General features: G+C 36.4%; 1 protein-coding gene across 3 annotated transcripts in view; it reads right to left on the bottom strand.

Annotated features, from left to right (window-relative positions):
• LRBA (LPS responsive beige-like anchor protein) overlaps positions 1 to 20,456 on the bottom strand; it is a 401,405-nt gene that overhangs the window by 190,542 nt on the left and 190,407 nt on the right. The window lies entirely within an intron of this gene.

Raw genomic sequence — 20,456 nt, 5'->3', positions numbered from 1 at the left:
AATTGCTACATAGAAGGCATACTTTTAAAAAATTACATCTAGAAAAGGTTATACCAAATTCATTATTTTCCATTGTACGTTCCAAATATACGTAGATCTTTTTAATATGGTCATATACAAGTGCCAGTTACTATCTTGTTAGATGATCATGAATGAATGCCACTGTGAAACAGTATTTTAGCCCAGAGAATGTATAAAAAATGCCAATTCCAGGTATAGCAAATAAACAAACAGAAAATGCCTGAGGCACAGAAAGCCATGATATCCTGAAAACGTGTACGCCCAAATTAAATAACACTGATTTTGTTTGTTTACATAGCTAGTATTAAAACAACAGATGAAAATGCATATAAATTCCATTTCTGATCCAGGAGCTAATAGAAGGTATACCTGCCAACACTGACAAGTGAATAGCCAGAACTAATTTACAGATCACAATGTTAAAAAATACTTGGTATCTACATTCCTAGCTTTGAGGTTTAAAATGAGTTTTATTTACGGTAAATCAAGGTTTCAAACGTAGTAACAAAGCCAAAATGATTTGTATAATCCTACTCTCAAACACAATTTGTAGACATTAAAAATTCCAACCGAAAAAAAATTATAAAAATGGAGACTGTCTTTGCATTCTTCATTAAAATTCTGTGGCTTTTTTTAACACCAAAGAAAAAGCAGTGCTAGTCTTCATCTGTCTGATTTCTTAATTCCAGAAAAATACTGAAGTATTGGAATCAAATTCCCCAGTATCACATTTTCACACTTAGTCTGTATTACAGTCATGCTGAAATTGGAACGCTCTAGTTGTAAAACCCAATGATTTTAGAATAATTAACCAAAGAAAAATTATAAAACACAAGAAGCTACGGGTTTATTCAAAGGTCAATTAATAACTTAAAATTCTCCACCAGTGTTTATAGAAAAAAGGCAGAACACAGCTGGCTACGTGCATGCCTTTGATAGTCGTAGAGCACGGAGAGGCACTTCATCATTCTGCCTTCCTACATTTATCTGTTAAAATTATTATCAAATATCAGCCAGGATGCAGTCGTGAATCACAGCCTGCTCCTCGTCTTCAGGGGACCGATACAATGAGGGTCTATTCATCAGCGTGGCAATCGGCACGAGTAATTAGTTCCCTAGACTGAGATCCCCTACAAAGCTTATTTCAGTCGGCACCGCAAACATATGACAACGAAAAGCTAATGGAAGCCTCTAAAATTTGTTAACCTCTTCTGCCATCAATCCTTCTGGTATTCTGCGCTACGGTATTATGCAAAGATGGTAAATTATTAATTTGTCATTCATCTAGCTTTCCACAGTTTTGATAGAATTAAGTGATGCCATTCTTCTGGATAACAATTGCAATTACAGCACATCACAAAACTATGCAAAAAATTATTAGGACAGTAGGTAACAGTGATGAGGCATGAAGTATTATCCTGAAACATAATACATCTTTAGTCCCTTACTTTTATTTTTAGTTCAGCACAGGAAATTTGCATAGGGTTCTATCTCCTTCACCTGTGCACTGATTATTATAAACAAATACATATCAGCTATTAGACTGTGTATTTGAGTATTTGTAACTACTGGCAACCACTGCATTATAAGATTAAAAAAAAGTTATCTACCCTCTACACATAGAAAAACATGCAACAAAAGCCTGCAAAGTCAAAAATAAACACCAATGTTGACTAATTCTTAAAAGTGAGCCATTTTTGAGAGCAGCTACTGGGAGAAATGCATATTAGAACCAGTTTAAGCCAGTGTATTATACAGCTACTCCAGAACACTACCTTACTGGTAAGATCAATTAACCACTGCAGTCCCATCCCCAAAAGGCAATATTGTACCACACAGACTTTATACCTCTGCAGCTAGGGGGAGACAGACATAAATATTGCTCTGATTTGGGCAGAACTGACTGCTGACAGACTGAAGGATTATGAAGCAGAGGATCAAGGAAGCAGATTTTGGAAACAGTACAGCAGCAAGGGCTACAGGGGATATATGACAGCAGAAGTTCCCAGCCCTACAATAAAGGCTGCCATATGGACTAAAGGTGCTATACGGACTGGATCGATGAACATAAGTACTCAATTAGTCTAAGTGCAAGAGCAAAGTTTCTCAGGGGATCAGGGATTTATGAATTATAAATCACATGATTTGCATGGATTTGGCAGGGCCCCCTATAAATGGGATGCACAGTAATTAGTGGTTCCTTAGTAACAATATTGACTGAATAGAAAAAAAGCTTTTATATTAAATGTTTTGTTCAAATAGTATAACTATTATATTGCTTTCTTTTTCAAACAGTTTCCCAAATTACCAGGCTATGTACTCAGAATTGAGATAAAACTTTCCTCTCAGTTCCATGCAACTAACTTAACTGCTAAAATTGCACAGAGATGAGATTAAATATAGAATGTTTCCTGTGTCCTCAGGACTTTGTGTCTTGAAAAAAAAAGTCACTTCACTTTGGCCAATGGGAAAAAGCATGAATGCTTACTTATCTTCACTCCAGGAACAAGAAACCAATTTTCCTACCAGTTTCAAAGATTTAAGACAATTGGAGACAAAACATATCAACTGCTGTATTACTTTTATTATGGTGTTAGAGCAAAGGAATTTTAGTCATGGGAATTACCTACTGGTCCTCATACACTGTAGATTTAAATTGAATCTAAGCAGTACCAGAGAAGGACAATAGGATCATGCAAATGCTGTAGAATCACTTCTTGTAATGTCTTATCTATTGTGTATTTCAAGATACTCTGCTACCCCTAAGACACCAGAAAAGAAACAGTCAAGTAAATTAGCGTGGTTTGTAAAGGTGCTGTGTGAGGTGGGGAAGAGGAAAGAAAATGTAAACCTACAAAAGCAATAGTTTGAGAGGTCCTAGTTCTGTACAGGCTACCAGTTAGCTGAGAACAGATTTTAGCACACCACAGAAGTCCCCATTCAAATCCTTAGATTAGTAGCAAATAAACGAACACAGCACAGAAAAGAGAAACAAAGAAATTGAAAGAAAGGCAAAACAGTACAGTGTTACAGAAATCATCTGCAGAGACAGAGGATGACTGGAGCTCTAAAAAAAAAAAAAAAAAAAATCTATCTAGAAGGCTATCTAGTCTCAAGGGCAAGAAAAAACACTTCCACGAAAGGCAATTGCAACAAACTTAAAAGCAGATAAACCTATGCGAAGATACCAAGATAAATTTTCAGATTACATACTCCTCCTTGGAACTCTGACTGTAGAGTTAAGCAGGTGAGTCAATCTCTGAACCTAATCAATCCTTGGTCTCTCCACTAAGACCATCAGCAAGGCAACCAATCCCTGATGACAATTTCTAAGGTGTAACTGTTCAAACACGGGCTAAATTAATGTCATAGCCAAAAACAGAGCAGCAACACCACTTATTCATCAATAACAACAGGAAAGGTTTGAAAGGAAACAAGAAAGACGGCGGCTCTGTGGTTTCTCTATCACCAACTGCATGACTACTACAACTTCCAATTAAAGTTTGTTATGCACTTCAGTCACAATAGCTCATTAAATGCAGAATATCAGGTGTTCCTTCTAAATTACACATAAGAGCAATCATAGAATGCAAATAGCAATGCACGATTTTAAAGAAAATATATGTCAGATTATTTTAATGCTGTTCAGGAACATTTCTTGGTCTACATCTAGATAACTTTTGCTTCCATGTAAAATGCTCCAAGAACTCAATCCAGATATCTCCTGTGGGGATACACAAACATTTTTTCTTGGAAAAAAAAAAAAGGCAAAAAAAAGGCAAAAGCAAAAAAAAGAAGCAGCAATAAGCATTTCAGATTTGAATCAAAGAATCATAGAATGGTTTGAATTGGAAGGGACCTTATTAGAAATCATATAGTTCTAACCTCCCTGCTGTGGGCAAGGACACCTCCCAATAGACCACATTGCTCAAAGCCCTGTCCATACTGGCCAGGAAGGCTTCCTGGGATGAGGCATCCACAACTTCTCTGGGCAACTTGTGCCAGTCTCACCAACCTCATAGGAAAGAATTTTCTTCTTAGTATCTAATCTAAACCTGCTCTCTGTCAGTTTGAAGCCATTTCCCCTTGTCCTATCACTACATGCCCTTGTAGAAAGTTCATTTCCAGCTCTGTCATAGCCCCTTTAGGTACTGGAAGGTCTCCTAGTAGCCTTCTCTTCTCCAGACTGAACAGTCCAAACTCTCTCACAGCCTTTGCTCATAGGAGACGTGTTCCACCCTTCTCATCATCTTGGTTGCCTCCTCTGGACTCGCTCCAAACAGGTCAATGCCCTTCCTGTGCTGGGGACCCCAGAGCTGGATGCAGCACTGCAGGTGGGGTCTCACCAGAGTGGAGCAGAGAGGTCTGCTGGTCACCCTGCTTTTGATTCAGTCCAAGATACAACTGACTTTCTGGGCTGCAGGTGCACATTGCTGGTCATGTCCAGCCTCTCACTCACCAGCACCTCCAAGTCCTTCTTGGCAGGGCTGCTCTCAATCCATTCATCCCTCAGCATTGATTTGATTGCCAATTCAAAGACAGAAGTGCTGAAGTTCTAAAAAGTACTGCAGAAATTTTGGTGAAGTGCCTCCAGCAGACTGCAGGGTATCATGTTAAGTAAGAGGCTGCTTTATCTTGTAAATTGAAATCCATTGTATTCTCATACAGCTGGATGTCCAGAATATTAACTAAAATCTCTCATATTTTGCATGTCAGTAAAATGCAAGGTATGTTCCACTAACTGACTCAATAAAATGCAATTGCAGAAAGCAAGTAAAACATTTTCTGAAACCCTTCAATATTCTTGTAATGAGCTTTCACAAACTTTGATCTAAAAAACCAAGTTACACTATAGCACACGATCAGCATACTACTACGTTTGTAAACATTAATCTAAAAAATGTTTTATGCACATCTAGATGTATTACCAATTTATAACATGATCAAAAATATATAACATACTTTGGAAAATAAAACATTGACCTTAATGATGGTAAAGCAAACACTGAAGATGTAACTTTAAAAGCAAGTTCTCAGCAGCACTACCAAGTTCAGCATTTCCTAGAGAGATACCATGTACAAGTGTTTTCCATGTGGTAAATCTAAATTAGAGTACCAGTGCAGTAGGGAAAAAGAGTTTTTCAGTAAATAAGGTTCCTGATCTGATTTCCACTTTACCTGTATTACCAAAGCACACAGGAAAAGGTTTGATTAGTATCAAGTCAAAGTTGCAGCTAAAACATTACTTGGCCAGACACACACCAATGTGTGTATTTCACAGCACTTCACTCATAATGTACCTACTTCAGAACATTAAAGATTAATTAACTCCTGATAAGTGCACTGAGATCTTTGGAAACACTATCTACATTACCTATACTTTTCTTCGATGGCAAAATCAGTTACAGTTCTATTCTCTCTCCCTCACTCAGTTGCCTTCACATAAGCATTTGTGCAGCCACACTAAACTGAATGACAGTAACTATCTGGGATTGTTAGAGTTCATTGGTTTTATTCGGTTTTACATCAGTAACCTGTTTACTCTGCAGCCTAACCAGCAACTGTGTAACTAAAAATATGGGAAAAAAATGTACAGGTGTGAGAAAGAAAGGAAGGGATGAGGAAGAATGTATTTGATATCAAAAAAGACATATCATGTAATCGTACTCTAATATTAGCAGTCTCTGCCTTCTAATGTTATCTTCGTTTTCCTCACACATAAACATTCATATCCCATAGTTTCAGGATACAGACTTCCACAAATGGAAATAACTGAGTATCCTTAAGAGAAAAACATCATGCGCAGGCCAGCTCTTAATCTCTGCCACAGTCATTGCTGTAGTAACAGGAACTGGTCATAATAAAGGCCCAAGGCCACTGAGTACAACTCCCTTGGCATAATATCAATTATGCAGAATGCTAATGTAATGCATTAAATCAGCAGAGCCTATTTACTTCTTCTTACCCTTTTCCAAGAAAACATTTAGCTTTGTCTACACAGGTGTGTGTGGAGAGGGGGTTTCTTGTATTTGCAGGAGAGTAGTGCCATTCTTCTTTACATCTTTCAGAAGAAATAGATGTAAAAAGCAGGCTATGAACTTCTGGCACAACGTCTGCATGGACTTAGCACAGAACTCTGAGGAACTCTGCACAGCAGGTAGGGGGCCTTTGTACAACTTAAACCTAAGGTGCTCCCTGTGTAGAGGAAAAGATGCGAACGTCAGTAAGGGAAGTGTGTCTTCAGAGATGTTTTTTCATGTTATTTCCCCTTATAAACAAGACAGTACAAACAGCACAGATCTGTAATTCCTAGATTTGAATTTTCAAAACTCGTAGAAATGCTGTTTGTATGCTTTTATACAGTAAATACTTACGATATTATCTCTTTGTCTCAACCACCTATTTATTTGGCAACGCAATTCCCTGCCCAGGCCTCCAGATCTCAGTGTTTTCATGGAATCATACCAAAAATCTATTCCCACCTAATTAGCATGCAAACAAAACTAGAGAAACAATGCCAATTTCAGGTATCACAGAGACTCTTTTCTGCACTGACAAGCTTTGAATTCCTCATTTAAAAAGCAATCCAGAAAAAAATGTTGACTATAAATGTTTCAGTCTCCCTCTACTCATTATAAAGCACTGTGTCAGGGAAAAGACAAGCCCACCTTTAAGGTGTTGCTGTCCTAGATAATGGTGTTATTAACCTCCAGTTTAAAAACAGTTCTGTTTATGTATGCTCTTCTTTGATCTTTATTAACCCCTTGGTGGCTAACCCCAGCTTTTTGGAGGAAGCATTCTTTGAAGTGCTGGCATTCCAGGGCACACTGATACTTCAAAGAGGGCTCACTTAAGTACATGGTACAGTACTAATCATGTATTCTGCAACCATTATCTTATCTTAGACTGATCTTATTTTGATCAGTCTAAAATAAAACTGCACTTTCAAAGATGTCACCTTAACATGTTCAATTTGTGTTGCATTTCTGTCAAGAATAATTATAAATTAACTGAAATGAAAACTACTCCACTTTTCTACCAGAAGTTAACATGAAAACTTTCTTCTGGCTTTCAGCAAAAATTAGTTCAGACATGATTCAGACATGGAAGAATGAATGTATAGCAAATTTGCAGCTGGATGCTTTGGCTTAGTTGCTCATAAATCTTCACAGATCTCACACATCCTACACCTGATTACAGTCAACAACATTTGTTTTTCAAAGTAACTATAGTTCACAGAGATCCATAAACCACTATTCATAATGAAAATAACAATAACTACCATAATATACAAAAAATAGGTATACACTGCATCTCATTAGAGGGGTTTTTTGCTGTTCCTCTGATAATGAGGAAATTTAGTCAGCAGTACTTGGTCATCCCTTCCTTGCCAAAATGAACAATGAAATATAAGAATAAAGGTTCAAGGATATAATATGATGAAGGAGCCAGCTCAATCTCTATCTACTTAGCCATTCCTGCTGGTTCTGGTGCTTTTACCTTACGCACATGCATAGGAAGTATCTATGCACTTTCTCACTAATTACAGCATCAGCAGATTTTCTGTGAGGTATAATGTGCATTGAAATATTATAACTCAGAGTAATTCTTTCAGTAGCTTGAAATTTGAGATCATAATCTTTCAGCATTTGTGGATATATGGATCAACTTTTGACCAAAACAAGATAATCTTCTCAGTTCTGTTATTTTGTTTGTACATTGTTCTGACCCCAGAAGTATTAAACACAGGAATTACAGCAAAGCTTTACCCAAAAAAATCTTGGATTTGACCTGGCCCAAACATTTCAGCTTCACTACCATCTTCTTTAAAAGAAACAGGATGGAATCACGTTCCCATATATCTACACTTTAAGAGCTGTGCCTAACCTGTATCCTTTTTTTATAGCTCTCTTAACAACTGGATACTTTTCTTGCTTCCATAAAAATGTAATAGTGCATCCCTCTGATTGAAAAAATACTTTTCTGCTCTATGTTCTTCTACAGGAAGTTAATTTTTTTTCTCTTTTGTATATATATTTTTAGAGACCTCTGAAAATTGGGGGGGTGTGTTTGTTGGATTTTTTTTTGAGTTTTTGTTTTGTTTTTCATTTGATTTAAGTTAAAATCACTATCTATTAACTAAATCAACTCAGCAATTCAACAACCACCACAGAGAGAAGGTTTTTTTAACACAGAATAATAAAGAGAAGACCAACCTCCCTGAGGTCTCTAAATGCCTACATATCAAAAATACATATATATATTTTATCTTTTTATTGTGGACAGAATTTGAGTGCATCTGGGGAGATAAGCAAACTCCCCCTTCAACCTCTTGCTTAATCACAAATCAATTTGAACATACTTGTCCCTCTGCTTTAAATTATGTTAGGTGGAACAGGCAACTCTCTCAGGTCCACTGCATGTTTGGCCTCTGTTAAACAGCATCTTGGTAAAGGTATTATCAATTCAATTTGTAGGTTAGGATATTAAAGCCTTAGAGACATGCAACTTGAACATTATCTGCATTTCTCCTACTCTTTGATAACTAAAATCAAAGCTTACCAAAAAAAAAAAATCCCAACCAAATTCTAAAAAAATCAAGTATGATTTGAAGTGAAGACTAACACTTCTGTCCAAGATTTAATTCAAGATTTAAAATCCGAGGAAGGCAAAATGTGGGAAATGACTTCATTGTGTGATGATTGCAGAAACACATGTAAGAAAGAGTTCAAATAACTGCAAACATTGTACCACGCTCTGAGACAGGAAACAATAAGCACAAGGCAGCAAGACCACTAAGAAGCACATGGAGCAAGACTCCTAAGTGTTACCATACTAGCACAGAATACTCAGGAAACAACAACAGGACTCAAATACCTTTAAAAGGGTTTAACTTAACAAATATATTTCACCCTGCAAACTGTCTCTAAAAATAAAAACAGAGCACTGAATTATGATGAAGCACCCTTTCCCGGACCACAAAGAGAATATTGTATTTACTGAAGGTTTAAATAAAGGAAAAAGTAGCCTGGAAACATATCTTCTCTTCCACTATATGTGATCAACAAACCAGGAGATAAAAGGCTGGTAGTTAATAGGCACTGCAGAGGAAGGCAAGTTCAAAACTGTCACCTGACGGAGTCTGCATGTGAAGATGCTGCCTGTGAATTGCCCTTGGCAAGGTGGTAACCATCAGCTCACACCAAGTCCTTTACAGGACATGTAAAGAATACTGTTGCACAGTCTGCAAGAACTCTATGTAGAACAGCACCGACACTATACACAGAGGATGGAGAAGCAGCAGAAGGTACAGATGTTAAGGTCTAGACAGGTAGGAAAAACATCTCCCAGAGTGGGGAGCTGATGTTGGAGAATAAGTTAAAGTCAGAGTCTCCATTTGGAAAGCTTAAAGTGTGTATTTGGGGCTCCTGTAAAGAGGTAGGGAGACACTTCATAATTGTTTTTTTCTGAGTACAACCATCACTGTCCTCCTATATTTGGATAAATATGGTACTATTTTATGCCTGATTACTCAGTGCTAATTTGAGCTCACCTAAATATCTGCAGCTTTAATTACACCTCCAATCAAAACTAGCTTAAGCTACTGAACTGCCTCTTGAGATCCACTGAAGTCCCATGGGTCACAAAGGTTCTGAAGATAGTTACCAGCCCCCTCTGAAAAGAGGCTACATTAATAAAAGAGAAGTGCAGAAGTTGTCCTTATTAATGTAACAAAAGTTACCAAAGGACTACTTGCAGTAAAGCCTGAGCAGTTGTTAAGAGTGCTAAACCACCCAAGGTTCTTTTAATATAGTAATTCAAGGGCTTAGTCCAGGATAAAAGCTTGCACATTGACACATCAGAAACCACTGAGAAGATGTAAACCTCTTTTCTATAGCTACTTTGAGAAATCTAGCAACAGTTAACTTGGTAATGAACACTTGGACTGAGCAATACAAGAGACATGGTAATATTCTCTCCTCCACATAGCCTTGCTTTATGCTCAAGACTAAGAGTGTTAGCATTTAAATCCAACATTACAGAACATCACTGATAACAAAGACTCTAAAATAAAAGCTTAAGAAGCAACAAACCAGGAAATGTTTCCCGGTTCATTTCAGTGATTTAAACATGACACCCACAACTTCTTTCCCGTCTGTGTCAGCATCCATAGAGACACAGGTTTAAAAGACAAAGTCTCTTCTTCAGGGGAGCTATTAACTCTCTTGACAAGGCTTCCAACTTCTCCCTCTTTATCTAGCTATTCCTTTACTTGTTTTTAATTCACAAAAAAACCCCCAAAACCCTCCAAACCAAACCCCACCAAAACCAGACAACCACACACCACCAAAAACAGTAGGAAAGCCAACAAACCTCTTTAGGCTTTTTCCTGACATCGAAACAACTTTCTCAATATTAAGCAGTGCTTCTCAACACAGCAATCCCATCAAGGAGGGGAACGAATTGGACACAACACTGTCATTCATAACTGGAAATAATAACCCCTATGCAGCAAAGAATCCCTGTCTCACAGCCATTCAGCACCACTAAGAAACACCCCCATCAGAGAGGAGAACTGAGGGATCTGGAGTAAGTCCTACTGGACTGCAAACAAACTGCATCGCTCCAGTGGTGCCACCAACCTCTCAAGGTTGTCCTCCTGCAGAGGGGGCACATGAATGCACCCACGGGACAGAAAGAACCTTTTCTCACTAAAAGTCTAACCTGAAATTCTGCATCCCAAAATGTCAGTGGTGGCTTAAAGAAGAGTAAGATCAATCCGACCATGTACAACTTCTCCCCTAACACTGTGCCAGTTTCCAACTATTTTCAGCTCAGGGGATTTCCTGAGTCTAATGTGGTTTGTCTATTTATACTCCTTCTTCCTCCTAATGTATTTCTCTCTTCTAAGTACTCATCCACAGTGGAGAAACAGACTTCAAAAAAACCCAAGTTTCAGTGGCCTCAACCCCCACCCTGGGAAGAATTACTGCAGTGAAAAACAGAAAGCTGGAACTGTGGACATTTCTGGGAATTTCTGTTCTAATGTATCACTTCAGCAACAAGGTGAAGAGTTCTCAGTGGCACAGGCAAAACCCAGTTTCTGGACTACAGATTCCATCTGTGTGTTTATAAATCAAGTATCTGTACAGTATGTGATACTGCTGATATTCACAAAATACTATAGATGGGACACTAAAGAGGAAAATCCTCCTAAACTCCTAAAAACACTATAAACTGTGTATTTAAAATCTGGGATACAAACCTGAGAACAGAACAGTTCTCTGTAACAACTGTACAATTCTCCACATTTTTTGCTGGACATGTTAATTCTTGTTTTATGTAAATTCTTCAGAGAAGATTATTTAGGACCACACCACTGTTAAATTATTGTGCACATACTTATAAGCATAATTTAAGTATACTGCATCATAATGCACATTTTCTTCCTTGAACATAATCTCCCTCCTGCATATATAAACTGTATCTGTAATTATCTGTAGTCACACCTTTCTCCATTATTCAGCCTTAGAAATAATCATGTATTATCACTGCTAAACTAAGTTAACTTCTTTCTTTAGTAGCCTATGATGAAAAAATGAAAGAACTCAAACATTTTGATACAGTATATAATACAGTTTCACCAAGAAACCTTGTTTACAAAGTTTGTTAAATCCATCACACTCTTAAAGAGAAATCACGATAAAAGAACTGAAAAGCATGGTTTTTGTGCAATTAGTTTCTCTGCTGACAGAACAGTCAATTCAGACTGACACTCAAAATTGAAAAAAGACTGTTTCATTTCATCATGAAAATTGAATGTTTTCACTTCCCTTGTCAAAATAAAAAGCCCATATATTTTGTAAGAGATTTCAAGGATAAGATAAAATGAGAAGTTCTCCATTGCTGTAAAAACACTAATGTTTTCAGAAGAGAAACCATGCTTTCTCATTTCAGGAAGAAGATGAATGCAGTTAGTAATGAAATGAACAGAGCCCTAGAAAGAATAAAAATCATTAATTTACATGCAAACCAGTTTGGGGGTTTTTTTAAGTGATTCATGAATATTAATTTGAAGTGTTTCAAGTACTGAATATATACACAGCTACTTGTACTACATTTTTCAACTAAAAATTAAAAATAGAGCAATGAAAACAATGGTAAAAGGACTCACATAAAACCTGATCTTTTGCTAAAACTTCTCAAGGTCACAGGATTCATTTTCAGTATCATGCACCATTAAAATTTACTTTGTTGTACCAGTCACTAAGAGGGATAGAGAATATGGTTTTCACAAAAGGGATGGCTTTCATCTAGACTTTCACCCTCTTTATAGGGAATAACTTTGCTAAACTTTGGAAATGAAATACATGTGTGAAGCTATACAGGCAAGCAGCAAATCACAGCAATAGCTACAGATTACTTACCAAACCATATGATAGAAGGAACCAATCTTTGATACTAATCGCTGCAAGATGGTATTTTCCCCAAAAATTTCCCATGAGGGAAGGGGACAGTGAGAGGAGCACAGACAGACTGACAATCACCACAGAGATTACAGCACACTACAGGATTTGGAGGAGAAATGAATGCATTAACAAATGGAGCTGATTCTTTGGCTGAATTTATTCTGTGACATGGGTTCAATGGCTTTTGAATGTTTCACAGAGAAATAGGTTTACAGGTAATTCTACTTGCCCAAAAGTCTTCTAGAATATAATTCTTATTTCTGTTTATTATATTTTAATAATTTGTATAATTTTAATATTTTTCTCTGAAAGGTTTTCTCTCTCTCTCTAAAAAACTTTCTCTGAAATGGCCACTCCAGAAAGACTGAGAGTCACTGGTACAAAGGAAAGTTCTAGCTGCCTTTCACCAGTGCCCTCTACATCCACAACAACATAAGCAGCACAAAGAAGGAAATCATTTCATCCAGATACAGAAGAGACAAAAGAGCCTACAAGGCAACAAAGAAAGCATCTTGATGTGGAAGCCAGGGAAGATAAAAATGTGAGAGGGGAAGGATTACATGTACATGATCTGCTGGAAATCAAGCAGAGTAAACAGGACAGAGCTGGGAATTGGGTGGAGAAGAGGTAGAGAAGGGGGGCCATAAAACCAGGTCTGGCTAAACAAAAACCTGGGAAAAATAATAGAAATCTGATAAAGAATTAATGAGGACAGAAAATGCAGGCAAGAGCAGAAAGAAAGCTGAGGGGAGAATATTTCTTCTATAATGTTTTTATTAGGACAGTATAGGTGATCCTGATTCTATTGCTCCCTGAATATGAGACCTCATAATTTTAATACTGTCCTACACTATTACTCTGGTGCTCATTTGTTATTTTTCAGAAGAGAAGGAGTGAAATACTGTCTGTATGTGTATATTGAACACTTCCAAAATTTCCCTGTCATGAAGTAATCTTGCAGGTGCTCCTTAAAATGGCAAAGATCTCAATTATACAAGTTATGTCTCACCCACCCTACCATTAAACAAAAATTAAATACAGCATCACCAACTCAGCTAAAATCACAATCTTAGCATCTTCAGCAGCAGTAGCAAAAGCTTCATGAAGGTTAATAAATGAGTTAATACAAAATGCATCAACTTTTTAATGATGTCACTAAAAGGTTCTTCAAGTAAGAACAGGTAACACAGTTTATGTTGCCTTTTAATGTTTGAATCAGTAGCCTGCTGCCTTACACATACTGCAGTAAGGTAAAGGTAGAAAGAGTTTTTAGAAACACAATGAAGAGACAGTGAAAAAAACCCAAACCAACCAAACAAAAAATCCTTTAAAATTACTTATAACCACAAAGCACATTAGCACAGGTATTGGATAGAACTGTAAGTCCTGGTTCACAGTTTTGATATAGCCTTTCCTTCAGCTGTCCTTAAAATGACAATCTCTCACATATTTATTTTTAAGGTGCATCAAGGACTAGTAAACATCAAAGTTGAATGCTACAGTTTTCTTATTCTTTAAAAGTTCAGGAACAAAAAATATTTGCCTTCCTAGGGTACAGAGAGTACTCATGGAGGCTATTTGCTGTGTTCATAATTTAGAAAATATTGTTTCAGTAATCAAACTTTAACACTGCTATTTAGAACCAAAGACCATAACAGACATATAACAAAATCCACAGATATTAACAGCATGATAAATCCAGTGATTAACTCTTTGGGATTTTGGTGTTTTGGTTTTGTGTTTGGGGTTTTTTATAGATATATATATATATAAATTATATATTCCTTTATTTAAAAAGAAAAAGTATTCTTGTAATGAAAGTATTACTGTATTGTGAAACAGCATTTGCCTCTCCTTTAATACAATGTAACCCACAAACATATGCTTTGTGTTTCTAAGCATCATTAATAAGGAAGTTGCCTTAAAGCCCATTCAAGTAACGGGTCAGTATTCCTAGATCTGACATACAAAAGGACTTCTAAAACCAAGCTTGTCAATTTTTTTTTGTTTATTTTATATCTATTTTTTGCTCTTGTTCACCCTCCTTTGAAGTTAGTCTTCAAAGCTTCAATATCAATTGGAATGCAGCATTAAGGATTTTACGACACTGTGCTACTTAAACTTTTATTGTTTTGTTGTGAAATCATAATCAGAAGGATTAAGCTCTTGTATTTGGCTTTTTCTTTCCTTTTTTTTTTTTGTAATTTACTCTTTTTTTTTAATTTCCAATTCCAACATGCCATAAATCTGTAGCGTGCCCCTTTCAGTCTTCCAGCATAGACAAAATAATGCAGTTTACACTTAAACATGCTCAAGGAAAAAAATTAACATTCTTTATCATTTTCTAGCAGAGACAGTTAATACTCTCAGGCTACATTAATAGAATCTTTCTGCCATTGTAGAAAGTTTGATAGCACTCTTATTTCAATGTCTGAATTTTTCTCCTTTTTTTGACAAAGACAAATGATTGCCATCAATCAAGATCCAATCGGGTATACACAGAGTCAAGCAAATGCATCACTCTTTACTGGTTTTCCTGCTATTTGTGCAGGCTTTGCTCCATATTATTTTATAGAATGATCAAAAAAGCAGCCATAAGATAGATCATTCACACCCACTGTAAAATTAACTTTCATGAATAATGAGAGTTTTAAACCTCAGATAATGTATATGTTATACAGAAGATATTGCTGGAGTTCATTTCTGGCTAGAGATTATGTAAATGATACTATATGACCTTTATCATTACAAACAGGACATGCAAAACACATATTATTTCATACATCATTCTAAAGCAAGTCACAACCTAAAGGAGAATCAGTCATTTATAATGTTCATGGTGAAGTGCTAAGGTTGCAAGAAAATGATACAAAGCACTTGTGATATTTTTGACTACTCCTTCCCCTTAACCTGTTACTTATGTGCTCTAAACATACTAGAAATAACAAAAATTGAGTTTATCCCCCCTGTTTCTTTACAAGAAAATTAGTATTTTGGTTTTTGATAGAAACATTTATCTCAAGATTAAACTATGCTCATAATATCAACTTAGGTCAAAGTCAATGATACTGAATTAACAGTAATACATACAGCTCTATTTATATAATGGATGAATAAGTAGTTCGATTTTTTTTACATAAAACAATATTTTAAATCACTTTCCTTATGTTATTTCCTTATTACTGAACAATAAGCTAAGCAAAGTTAAATTGCTTAAAGATTTCCTAAAGATAAAAGGTACCCTTCACCATGAAGGCCAGACAGTTGATGCACATATGGAATCAATGACGAACTCTAGGAAAGATCTAGCAAACCAAGAAACCCTCAGACTGCGTTTTTCCAGACTTCTCTTTTCTGCACCAATGAGGAACAAAAAGAGTATGAAATGTGTTTTAAATTTTGAGGCTTACACAGCCCTTAAGTATTTAAGGGCATTTATAAAAATATCTAAATAAATCTATTTATACAAAATTATATATAATTATTTACATTTATCTGCATTGAAATATCAAATAGCCATCAAAGAAATTTCTTTTGCCAAAACAACAAGCCTTTGGTATCAGCAAGCAAAAAACTGAAAAATTCAGTTAAATTGACTCATATAATCCTTATGTCACAAAGTATATTATGCCACAGTTTACCAATTCTTAATTCCCAGTATCTTTCTTACTTACAAACCTTCTGTGTACCAGTTCCTTCCTCCAATCCTAACAGTCATATCTTTCTGACAGAGAGGTTCAGCAGCTTCTGCTGATCCACTGGATCACATCCCAGCTTTAGATGCTGATCACACACCGTGCTTCACATAATGGCAAGAGAGGATTTGGTTTCATCCCTGATTTATTTCACACTCTGGTACTGCTTCTCCAGCACAAGTACACTTGTAACACTTGTCCTTAAATTTCCAGAGTCTTCAGCTTCAATGGAACTATTCCCCTTGTCAATTGGGTGAACAATCCCTTTCACTGCAATCATCTGAAGGACATAAAGGAGGCTAGAAAAGATGACTACAGTTTTCAGAAAAGAATGTCAGAGATAGTATAGGACGTAAATGACACTGGGCATCCCATCTGACTTCTCACACATGGGCACTGATAATGTATTTCTCATCTTCTCAGTACCAAGTAGGAAACCTTGGACTCCAGAACTAATAAGCATCCAGAGAAACACTGGAAGTCAACAGAGATTTTACTCTTTAAATACAGTGTACTACGGTAAGATAATATGAAAACCTGGCAGAGGACACCTATTATTGTAATGTCTTCTGTGTCTCAGTTTGCCATCTGTGAAATGGGAATAATTATGAGTCACTGTAAAAAACTGCTCTGAAGATTTGTGAAGCCAGAATCACTCTAGACAGAATCACTCTAGAAAAGCCCACTGGTTTCTGTATTCAGTACAGAATATAAATCTACTTCAGAGTGTTAGAAACTTTACGCAAAGTGAAGATGAAAATTTTACCTCAGCAAGCAAGAGCTGGGCTACTGACTGAAATCCAAGTGAAACAACATTTGAACAGCTGCTTGGCAGTTGTTGTTCTGTATACTAAACGATAAAATGGTCTCCAGAAAGAAACAGGATGAGATTCTCCAATTAAAAACTGTTTCATAATACATACAGGGTCAAAATATGGTTGAATAAGTAATATAAGTTCTGACCTTCAGTAAGCTTTTGAGCTCCTGACCTTTTAACTTTAACAACTCTGTTAACATAGAGCACTGAGGTGAGGAATAGATGCATCTGTCTACCTGTCCTTCTGCCACTGGAGAGACATAAAAGAAACAAAGGCAGGAAACAGAAAAAGTGGGAAATAATAGAAATTACCTATCATCTGAAGAACCACAGGCAGCTTAAGATTTTGTAGAAATCATGCCCAAAAAATCAGCTTTATGAAAGAAGATGGCTGGATGAATTTTATTATAGAACACTTGCTGCCTGTTTAAGGGAGCAGTTGCCTGCAGCCATCCTGATCTTTGCATGTCGCGTTTTTTAAAACGAATTTGTACAGCAATTTTCTTCAGAAGGGTCACCCCAGGGCAGACATCTCTGTGTGATACTCAGAATTTTAGAACTGCACCTGAACTGCTGTGGCCCTTCTAGGACACACTTTGACAGGACAATACCCTTTTTGAGCCCGCCTGAGAATCACTGAGAAATTCTGCCCCTAACAGACTTCCCAACAGTATCCCCAACACATATACACAGCCACAATGCAATTCAGTAAAAACTACACAACAAAGTAGTACTCTGTAGCCACATGAAAGCTTACAGTTGCATCTTCAGGCTAATACACACAGTTTATACCTACATAACTAGAACAACTTTAGTATTTATTATACACCCAAATGTAGGTAATTTTCCTTTCTCCCCTTCCCTCAGTGGCAGTTCTTTCAGTACTTATGGGATACAGGTACCCTGTATGTCACCTTTTTCTGAAGTCTTTGCTTTCATCAGCTGCAGTTCTTGGCTTCTAAAACCCTCTGTTATTTTCACCCCCATTTCATATCCCCCAGTCGCCTCTTGGTCAAGAGTCCTCCTGGCCATCTTCCTGTCCCTTCCCACCAAGAAGGGAATGTCTTTACACACTTCTCCCCTCTTTCCTTGTCATTTCTTTCAAAAATCTAAAATTGCCCTGTGAAGTTGAGTAGTAGAGGGAACATAGTACAGCAACATGGTATTTATGTTGCCATTGATTACTTTTCTGCTTGTGTTTTTACTAGGTCATTTGAAGCCAACATATGTGCTAATAAGACACCAAAATTTCCACATATCCCTCATTTTCCCCTCTCCAGTTTCCTAATTGCCTGTGAGATACTAGTGTTCTAATTAGTCATGGCTATCATGCTTCTCCATAAAGTAACTTCAGCCCCTCTGCCAGAGTTGCAGTTGAATCCATGGCAACATCATTTACCTTGACCAGCAACACCCAAAGAACAAAGCCAGAAAACTCAATGCTAAAAAGCAGGGTCAGAGTATAGACCAAATAGTGAGAATTGCATTACACAGCATAAGTATATTTTAATTCAACTGATGTGGGAGTAAACAGAACACCTTTCCTTGCCTTCCTTCTCCCTACCATATTCCAAATGCATAAGAGGAAGTGTATCTCCAATGCATAAAGCATTAACATATACTGGGCACTTTCCCTCCAATTCTCACATGCAATTCTGAGAAACTGTCCTGTTTGCATTAGCTAGAAAAATTGCAAATATCCCTTCAAAGATAAAGATATGAATCATTGTCCAATACACGCACCTGAAATAAAAAAAAACCAAATTAAAACAAAATATGGAGTGCAAAAGACATAAGAAGTAAAAATAAAGAAAACAATCAGTTTTACTTCTGAGCTATGTTTTTTATTTCTTAACAATTTCTTCATATTCTTCTTTTCACTAGCATCCTAAATCTTTACTGGCCTCTCAGATAATTTCTTAATATATTAAATGCCTCACAATTATACATATATTTAATACTATTGTGCCATTGCATAATTTATTTAAAAGAAGTTGTGCAGAATTTATCTTGCCTATATTATAAACTTACCATCAGTACAATAAGAGATAAATTAAAGGTAACTATTTTTGTGTTTTGTCTTTAAATTGTATCAAAATATCCCTGCTCCTCCACTTGAGCAGATCAAGGCATCAAGATATTCCAAGGCAAGATAAAAGCACATTAGATTTAAAAGCATGGTCATCTGAAACAAAATTGGCCACAAAGTATGAAACAAATTAATGATGTCATGTAATGACAGTATGCTCCAGCCAATTTACTACTTTTTTTTTTCTTTTTGAAGGTCTTGCCTTCTACTGTTTAAGGAAGAAAAATGTGTACAGTCATCAGTTCTGTTCAAACAGAAAAGCTGCAAAGCCTAGACTCTTACGCAAAAAAAACCACAAAAATAATTTACATAGTAAATTATAACATACCTACAGGACCAACTGAGTACAAAAGTTACCTTGGTCAGGAAGAAATGCATGAGAATTCAATGTCTGGCTTGTTCTTCGACCTAAACAACTTTTAGATTAATGTCTAACAGCACATTCTACATACAGTAAAAATAGCAGTTTATATTTCTCAGTATTTGCTTGCTTCCTTGTTTATATATTTCAGATTTTGGACCAAACAGAAGATATGTAATGACTTAATCCCGAAAACACTTCTCAAATGGTACTATGTGTATATCACGTAATTGAATCAATAAATTTTCATGGCCCAGTGTTTACCTTTCGCTGCAGAATGAACTGTAGTACAAGAGCTGGTTACAGCCATTATACTGCTAATGTGGCAAATACTGTGGAGTCAGTTTGAGTAAACTCTACGAGGTTACAAGGTCAAAATAAAAGACTGCATAATTTATCAGATCAGGCAAATCATTTTGAAAGTACAGAGTTAAGTGCGGCATTAGCCTGAGATTACCGCCTTGCATGAATAAAGGTTAGAATCAATGTTTACTCAGTCATACTATAGATGGCATGTCCTGTATAAACTTCATTCATTTAAAGAAACCCTTCCTGACACTGTCACTGTTTAAAACAGTGGAACATAACTAATACATGTTGTTCTTTCAGGATTACTATCCCAAACCATCTAACGCTGTTGATCCTTCAAAATACCGAGTCCTAGATTATTAAAAAATACCTCAAGCAACATTAGTGCTTGCAGTTTTTTTCTTCCACAAAGTTTGTCGACAGGTTTAGTCACAAAAATAACACAATTACAATATTTTATATGTAAAATAAGCTTACTAAAATATGCTGTGATAAGTTTTCATGGCTTATAAACAAGAAAAAAAATAAAAAAGAAGCCAGGATGAAGGTCACCTAAAACCATTGGCATTTCTGAATTTTTTTGCAAAATTTTACTGCTAGTCTCAATTTCTGACCACTTTTAGCTTTGCCCTCAGCAAACACTCATGTCTTCCTACTGCTGTTTACCAGCTAAAAATTCAGCATAATTTTAGCA

Source organism: Manacus candei, unplaced genomic scaffold (assembly GCF_025592945.1).
Source record: "Manacus candei isolate 608988 ecotype Guabito, Panama unplaced genomic scaffold, ASM2559294v1 h1tg000028l, whole genome shotgun sequence".
NCBI classification, from domain to species: Eukaryota; Metazoa; Chordata; class Aves; order Passeriformes; family Pipridae; genus Manacus; species Manacus candei.
Note: the sequence above shows the minus strand (reverse complement) of the source record. Positions and strands in the feature narration are given on the sequence as shown.